Source organism: Poecilia latipinna, unplaced genomic scaffold (genome assembly GCF_001443285.1).
Source record: "Poecilia latipinna isolate Pla-1442-1.1 unplaced genomic scaffold, P_latipinna-1.0 Scaffold2699, whole genome shotgun sequence".
Lineage (NCBI taxonomy): Eukaryota > Metazoa > Chordata > Actinopteri > Cyprinodontiformes > Poeciliidae > Poecilia > Poecilia latipinna.
In genome coordinates this window covers 176,994-185,303 of record NW_015115315.1, presented here as the reverse complement: position 1 = coordinate 185,303, position 8,310 = coordinate 176,994, and the positions used below count along the sequence as shown (strand labels likewise).

Here is an 8,310-nt window from a genome sequence, read left to right as displayed (position 1 = left end):
GCATTTTTATCTCAATCGGTATCAATAATTATATATTTTTTTTAGTTTTGAATGTGTGAATACTGCTGAACTGGTAATATGATATTTCCCATTTTGTACAGTTTTCCCTTAAACTATTGTACTCAATTTCTCCCTTCACTACACTCTGCCATTTTTTATATTGAAGCAGTTTTAAGGCAAAGTGGCAAAACACGAAACTGCTGCTGTGCAAGTTACTAAAGTTGCACAAGATGGGCAGGTTGCTAGGTAACCAAAGAACGAGAGAGTTGGATGACGCCACCCACCTAGCTTAGCTAGCCTTAGCTAGCTAAAGCCAGTTCTCTGTAAACAGAGAACTGGCTGTGCGGTTCTGGATCAGAGTTCATGGAATTATTGAACAATCAGATGAAATTTCTACTAATATTGATCACATGCCTATTATGATATATATTATTATTGATTTATTGCCCTGCCTTAATTGAAAGGTAGTGAAACCACTTTTCTGTCCACCTCTGTAATGCACTTTGGTCACTCAAAAAAAAAATATAAAAATTTTGGGTTGCAGGGGAAAAAAAAAAAAAAAAAAAAACAGGGGAAAAGTTCAAGGCATATGATTATTTTTGAAAGAGTCTGTCTTACCAGAGCTCCACTGCGTAACAAAGAGCCCTGGTGTTGCATGTTAACTTGCTTCAGCTGCAGCTTATCAAGTCCTTGCCTCTTCCGGGCCGTTTGTAGATGTTGTAAATCATGCTCACACCTCTGCATGCATGTATCCGTTCTCCAGTTGGACTATTTATTGCATTCGGTAACGTGTTCTTAGTAGTCATTTCCTTCCTGCTGCTTGACTTTCTCAGAACTGACCTTCGTCCCGGCTCTGCGCGCTCGCCTCACACACATACTCTGCAGTCCTTGGCAGCTCCTCTGGAACATAAAGTCATGCCACTGGCTTTCGGACTGGTCGGGGGGGTCTTTGACGCTGTGCCAGTCCCATAGCTCCTCTTTCAAGGACCGCGGTGTAAGTCCAGCAGGCCAAACTCTCTTTCATCCTGCCGGATGCTCTCTTAACATAGAGACGACGAGAAGAAAGAGATTGTGTATTGGAAATTAAAAAGAAAAATATGACCCATCCTCCCACAGAGTTATGCAGCTTGCGGCTGGCATTGCATGTAAAACTCCCTGGTATGTGATTGTTGTGTGGCCTTGTCCTGCCCTTAACCAGTTTGTCTCAAAGTTGTGATCATTTCCACTAAACTCCAGCCAAACACAACAGTCACAGCTGGCCTCAGTCCGGCCGCTTATAAGCATTTAAGAATAGCTGGGGCAACGAGAAAAGTTCAGAACTCTTTATTGACATCCTCCCAGAAATAAACCTCACTGCTTTAAAGTTCTTTTGCCAGAGGCACACTACCATAAAAAGTGCATCCTGTGTGGGAAGTGCCATCTTTGACACAGACACAAATATGATCCTAAAACCACAGTTGCCATGGAACAATGCGAGTGAGTGAGCGAACGAGCGTGTCTTTTCCTACGAAGCTGGCACTGCGGGACAGCGGGCCAGAGCAAACAGCTGCTGCATCTTAGTGCTAAGTGGCTTTTGGACTCTTAACTGTGTCTGGCATGTCGGCTTTAGCTGCCAGAGTGCGCATGAATGTTTGCAAAGTAGCGGGAGAGAGGGGGAAGACCAGGGTGCAGAAGGCACACAAGAGCAGCTAGAGAAGGGGTAGAGGCGTTTAAAAGGAAAAAAAGACGAGGAAAAATGGCAACAGACAGATAAGTGTGATGTTACTGGCGACTGGTTTTCCAGCCTTTGGCCAGGTTGGCTGTTCTACACACTCAGGTGTGTGTTGGAGGTCGCCCCGAGGCCACGGCAGTGCCAGTAGGGTGTCATATGGCTTGTTGTAACAACGTTCCACTAAAAAGGCCTGTGCTTGACCTTGCTTTCAGTCCCAGTTACAGTTAAAAAAGAAAAATGGGAATCAGTCCAGTCAGTGAGATAATTAGCTACTTTGAATGAAAACGATGTATATGCTCATCATCAAGTGTTGAGTGGTGTGGAAAAGACGAGCAGAAGGCTGGCCTGTCAGCTTGTTTTGCTGCAGACAGCTGAATATGACTCACCGTCTCTGTCTCATCACGATCCTTTTTTCTGTGCCTTTTTCTTCTCTCACTGGAGAAGAACTTGGTGAAGAATGGAGCCTAAAAGAAAAGAAAAAAATCCATACAGCTCTTCTTTCTGCAAACTCCAGGCCCTGTGTGTAAAGTACTGTGAAGCCACAGTAGTTATCGATTAACAAGAGCCTCTTTTGTTCGATACAGAAGAAGTTTGATTATGCTCCGACTTTGTGAAGGAAATCTTTTAATGGCGCAGCGTATTGACGAGACAATTTTTCCCTGTGCTTGTGCAAAATTGATGGGGCTTACTTCCTTTCAGCTGGGAGCTGAAAACTGAAAATCAATATCTTTTGTTGTGTAAAACACTGTGGTTAACTCGGGCAGCTGTTCCATGAACCAGGCTAATTATTGGTAACGTCACAAACCTCTCGTCTTTGTCAATTAAGCTCTGCTGGGCTTCAACACTACAAAAGTTCCCTTTCAGAAGTCTTTTTCTTTCACTCTCAGTCTTGAAAATATTTCATAAAGTTTAAAATAGAATCTTCTGTACACTCATATTATCAGGTTGAGTTCTAATAAGATGTGTGGTTTAAAATTGATAAAACGGTATCGGTAATCGGTATTGTCACGTTTGTTCAATAAAAATTGAAATGACAGATGGTATCTGGGTAAATTATGGGCTGAGTTTGAGTTTCACCCAAACATAGAAGACAAGAAATGCACCAATCAACTGGCCAAACAAAAACTGAACAATTTTTACTTGATAAATACTGAAAACGCATATTAAATACATAAAAAAAATAGTAGCTGACATTTTGGGCTGATGAGCAAAACTGACAGGATGTGCTTTGGACCTTTAAGAGTTTTGGCGATTAGATGAGACTTGCTTTGGTGCATTAATAGAGTTAATCTGTTGAATCTGAAACTACTAACTCTGTCAGGGAATCTGCAGGACGTCATAGTTCAGACAGGAAAGAAATCAGAATCGGTCAGTTGAACCACAAAGAATATAAAAAGTGAAAGTCTGATTGGTGTGTCTCTTTTTTCTCATTTTAAAACAAAAATCACTCCAGACTCCACCTGGTTGCCGAAAAAGCTCAAACTTTTTCTCATTCAACCAAATCACAAGACCCAAGTTCAAGTCCCATTAGAGTAAAGGACATCTAATATGCACAGTAAATCTTTTAAGTGTGGAAAATATGCAACAGCAAGAAAAGATGAATGCAATTTCAAGGCTATTTACAAATCTTTACAGAGACACCAGTAGTTGTGGAGGGTGATGCAGCTTTCTTAAGGATACTTTTTGTTTCCTCTGATGCTTTTAAGACTAATGGTTGTGCGTCAACACTTTGAATCCAATCAAGACGTTATTAAATGAACTTTACGACCAAATCCAGCTCAAATCCGCAGCTGCATTCTGGGCTTGCTGGGTAAAGTGCGCGCTAACAGCTTAGCCATTTCTCCCCCTGCTCTGCACTTTAAAGCCACTGCACAAACACAGCAGCATGGAGGGAGGGATAGAAAGAGAAACTGCAAAAGAGAGGAGGAGCAGCAGAGAGAACACAGAGGGAAAAAAAAGGTTAGGGAAGTAAAGAAAAAAAACTTGTGAAGCATGGAGCACTCAGGGGTTTGCCTCCCAGCTCTCCTTTCATGTTTGTGTACGCCTCAACTTGCTGATATTATCTTGGCTGCTCTTCCTGGCGGGGTGTCGGGAGAGGTTTCCACTCTGACCAGCCTGTGTTGGAGCCCTCACCTTCCTTCCTATTTCAATCCCAAATAACCCCCACCCCTCTCCCCTCCTCTTAAATCACTGCTTCACCACGTTTCACGGCAGTTGGAGGCACCCGGGATCCCACTGCGCTTGTTTCCATGGTCACTGGGAAGCTCCTTGTGTCATGTGGCTCAAAGTGAGCCGTTCCTGGGCCGAATTACCCGCCTTTCAATGGGAGGCCAAATGACCATTATTAGACTTCACAGCTCAGGCCTCTATTTAAAGAGAGAAGAAAGGAGCCCAGGGGACCTGAGATGAGAGAGCGATTGGGGGAGAGAAAGTGGAAAGTGATGGGAGACGACAGTCGGAAATGATGGAAAAGAGGAAAGTTTGGTTGGCATCTCTGACAAGTTGTTTTTTCCCTTCTAACCATCATGTTTCGTAATTATAATTATTCAAAAAGTCACACACCGGTTTTGGCATAAAAACGCCTCAGAGATGGTCCTGCGCTGGATCAAAAGATGAGCTTTGGAAGGAGTAAATCTCAGAAAAGACAGACATCCGCCCACACCAAACAAAGCCCCGTCTTTTCTCTCTGCAGCTCCCACTAAGCCCACACTTGTGTGGATGAGGATCTCTGCTCTCCTGGCTGTGTGAATCAGAAGGGAAGTTGTCTGAAACCCGGGCACATGGCCTGGCAGTGCAGCTGGAAACTAAGGCTTCCTGGTCCCACACAGCTAATCTGATGCACACACAAATCCTCTGGTGGAGGGCTAGCAGGGGTGAAAACTATCCTGCTCTTGCGGTTCAAACGCTCTTTTAAGTCGTGCCAGGGCGGCAAAGTTGGAAACGGTGGAGGGAGACAGACGATGTGTGTGTGGATATATGGGGGCAACATCAGAGCTGGGTGCACTTTAAGATGGTGAGGTAATGGAAGAGGAGAAGTGAAACATGTAGATAGGAAGCGGATGGAGAACGGGAATGCGTCTGGCAGAGAGTGGGGATCTTACTTATTAGAGCCCAATATGACAATACAATTAAGGGAACACAACGGAAATGTGGGAACACATGAGAAATCTTTCTTTGGGTAATTATCTGACTCTTGAGATGTATTTTGCGAATGACAAAACTCTTACATTTACAATTACCAGCCACTTTATGGGAAGCACTTACTGCCTTACTACTTCATGACATGCATTCAAGAATGTGTTTTTTTGTTGTTGTTCATTTTGACATGATGGCATCAAGTTGAGGAGGATTTGTTGTCTTTGCATCTATGATTCAGATCTGATGTTCCAGTGCATCCTGCTCTGTTGGATCAATATTTCACTGTTGAGGTCATTTTAACTTTTTTAGCTGGTACACTGAGAAGGGATTGGTGCACCGTGGTCTAAAAGGGGATGGAGGTCACGACCATCAACCTGAAGTGTTGATACAAGGCAGGATGGATCCATACTTTTTATGCCGTTCACACCTGAATCTGAATTGTGAATCTAAACTTAAGACTCCTCTCCAATAGAGGAGTTTGTAAATCCTGTTTTTGGTTGACAGAAGTGACACCTAGTAACTTTGCAGTTCAGAAATTGTTGTTTTGAGGCGCTGGGTGGAGTTGGTAGAAGCTACAGTCCTCAAAGCTGCATATCTTAGTTTTCAGGCGTGTATTTGACCTGTTGCTTGTTTTTTTTATTATTATTATTATTATCTAAAACCAGTCTGCCCATTCTTCTCTGATCTCTAATGTCCACAAGGAATATTTTGTCACAGATCTGCCACTCACTGGATATTTTCTCTTTTTCAAACCATTTCCTGCAAAACCGAGATAAGGTTGTGTGTGGTCAGCAGTTTCTGAAATACTCAGGCCAGCGCATCTGCCTGGCTTTAACTCCAGCATGTCGTCTTCAGCACTTCTACTGTAGATGCATAAATCTATTGAGCTGCTGCCATTATTGCATGATTTACTATTTCTGTTGACACAGTGACCAAACAGGAATCCCTCATGAAGTTCTCTGGCAGTCGTCCCTCTTATGTGTGCAGTTGTTGACCAATCTGTTGGACAGTTCACAAAAGATGAAACGACATACCAGATATCTTAAATTCATATCCAACACAATGTTTAGTGCAGAGTTAGACTTTGGATTCAGCAGGCCCACCAGGTCATGTCTGCATGTGTGTGATTAACAATAGTCACCACACTCTTACCAGCCTTTTCAGACAAAAATAAAAAAATTTATCGGGTAAAATCGGAATCGTCAGGTCGGCTTTAAAGGATCAGAAAACTGTAATTTGTGCAACCCTAATGAAATGAAAATCCTTTTCCTCAGTTTTTTCATGCTCTCATCTGCTTTGTGATCAGTTAATGCTTCCTCTGGAAGAATGCAAGTCTGTCATTCACCACTAAAAGCAGAAAAATAGCAATGCATTCACAATTAGTGTCTTATTCCACCTCTATAAATGCTTCTGTGCATGTTCTGGTGTGTAACATCACTTTGTTCAGGGAGGATGAGCTAAATTAACTTTGTAGTAGCCTCCTCTAAACTAGCTGTAGGCCTGAAATGTGACTAATGTAGATGCCAGTTCTGATTTAGATGAATTCATGAACTAAAAACGATATATCTCGCTCTGCTGCTTCGATTTTGAGCCATCAGTGAGAAGGAAGCTGGTCCTGATCTGCTGGAGCCACGCTGCTTCTGCCTGTGCTTATTTTCTTGTTGTTCAGCTCGAATCGTTAAAGGCTTGGTTGATCTCGATGACTGAAACTCTTCTGGTTGCTTGTCCAGTGAGAATCAAACGTAAAGTGTAAAATGTGGCAGAACTTCTCTGCCGTTTGCCCAGGCAGCAGCAGCAGCTTCTGCCTACAGCAGGGAGGGACACGGTTTCCTTCAGCAGCTTTAGGTGGAGGGAGATTAGTGAGAATCTTCTGACTTCAGACGAATTAGGAGTAAAGGAAAAGTGTCGGTTTGCGGAGATGGCTTGGCTTGACTGAGATCTGTGTTTTGATTTTATTTGCATACGAATAATCATCTCAAACTGCCATCACTGACTTTATCTTTAAATATCTGAAAAGACTTGCCTTGAGTTAAAACTATAAAGCAAGAATTACAATCTTCTACGGACATACACATTTACTGTGGTTCTTGGAGTTCTGACCTGATTTTTCTCTCAAAAAACACAATGAAATAAATTGGTCACATTTTATTGATCAGTAACAATGTTTACACAAAGAGGGAAGAAAAATGTGTTGCACATACCTTGATGAAGAAGTTTTGAACCAGACAAAGTGAAACAAAGGTGATTATCCTTATTTTATACAAGAACTTGTACATCCCTAAATTTATCTGATTTTTACTAAGCTCAAAACAAACGGCACATTAAAGTTTATTGACCTGTTTACACACTGAAAGAAGTGGGATTTTTTCAATTTTGTTTTTATTTACAGTAAAAACAGACATTCAGATTCTTCTATAGTGACTTGATGGGAAAAACGGTAATTTTTCAGCTTGACCTTCTGGTCAGAGAATAAAAATTTGTATGTTTTCAATTAGTATTGTAACCAGCAACCATAATATGCTTTTGTAATATTCTTTCAATGCTTCTGGTTTTGTTTTCTACTTTCTTTGTAATTTTTTGAAAAATTTTTAAAAACTTTCTGTTTATAGAAAAAGCTAAGCCCACAATTAGATATTATTCCAAGTTTAGAAATATAAACATCAAAAATAAAATCCTAAAACTGAGATCAGTAGAGCTGCTTCAAAGGGAAATTAAAGCAGTGGGTAGCAACACTTGACTCAAAATGATGATTCAATCAATAACGAGAATTATGCTCCACAAAAACTGCTTAAGAAAAGGAGGAAAAAATGCTGTTCATCTGTCAATGTCTCAGACTTGTGCAACTTTTCTCCAAACAACTCCTGTTTAGACAGTAGGAGGAGAAAAGGGCATTTAAAGAGTAGTGTTCCTGGGCCTCGCCGGAAACCGTGTTTGTTTTTCCTGTGAATCACAAAAGACCAAAACCGGTAACAAAACAACATGGAAGGGGGCAGGGAGGAAAAGAGGAGGAAATTTAATTAGCGGTTGTCCGCTCCTCCCGGCTCGGCGTTTGTTCTCAGCAGGACGGGAATGATGGGCAGCGGGAGAGGGAAGACTGAAGGGCTTGTTGATTAGTGGCGGTCTGAGTCTGTGAATTTGCTTCTGCGTTCTTATTTTTGTGTGCGAGCGATTCTGAAAGACATCGAGGCGCTCGGAGAAAGGCAGGAAATGCTTCCTGCGGTGCACAAAGCAGAAGAAAAGCTTATGGTTAGAGACGTAAACGACTCTGCGCTGCTCAGGAAGGTGGAATCAAGGGATCGAAACTCATCCATCACTTTATGTTTATCCAATCTCATGAGTTTGGAAAGAACTAACATCACGCTCCACTTCTTCCCAAAAAACGTGCTTATAAAGAAAATCTAACTCTGAACTTAAATAAACTTTGAAATGTGTCACTTTATAAGAATTTCTGAGTTCAGTCT

The 8,310-nt window shown here is 41.8% G+C and overlaps 1 protein-coding gene across 2 annotated transcripts in view; it reads left to right on the top strand.

Moving 5' to 3' along the window:
- Window positions 1-8,310, top strand: part of znrf3 (zinc and ring finger 3) — a 37,513-nt gene that overhangs the window by 7,077 nt on the left and 22,126 nt on the right. The window lies entirely within an intron of this gene.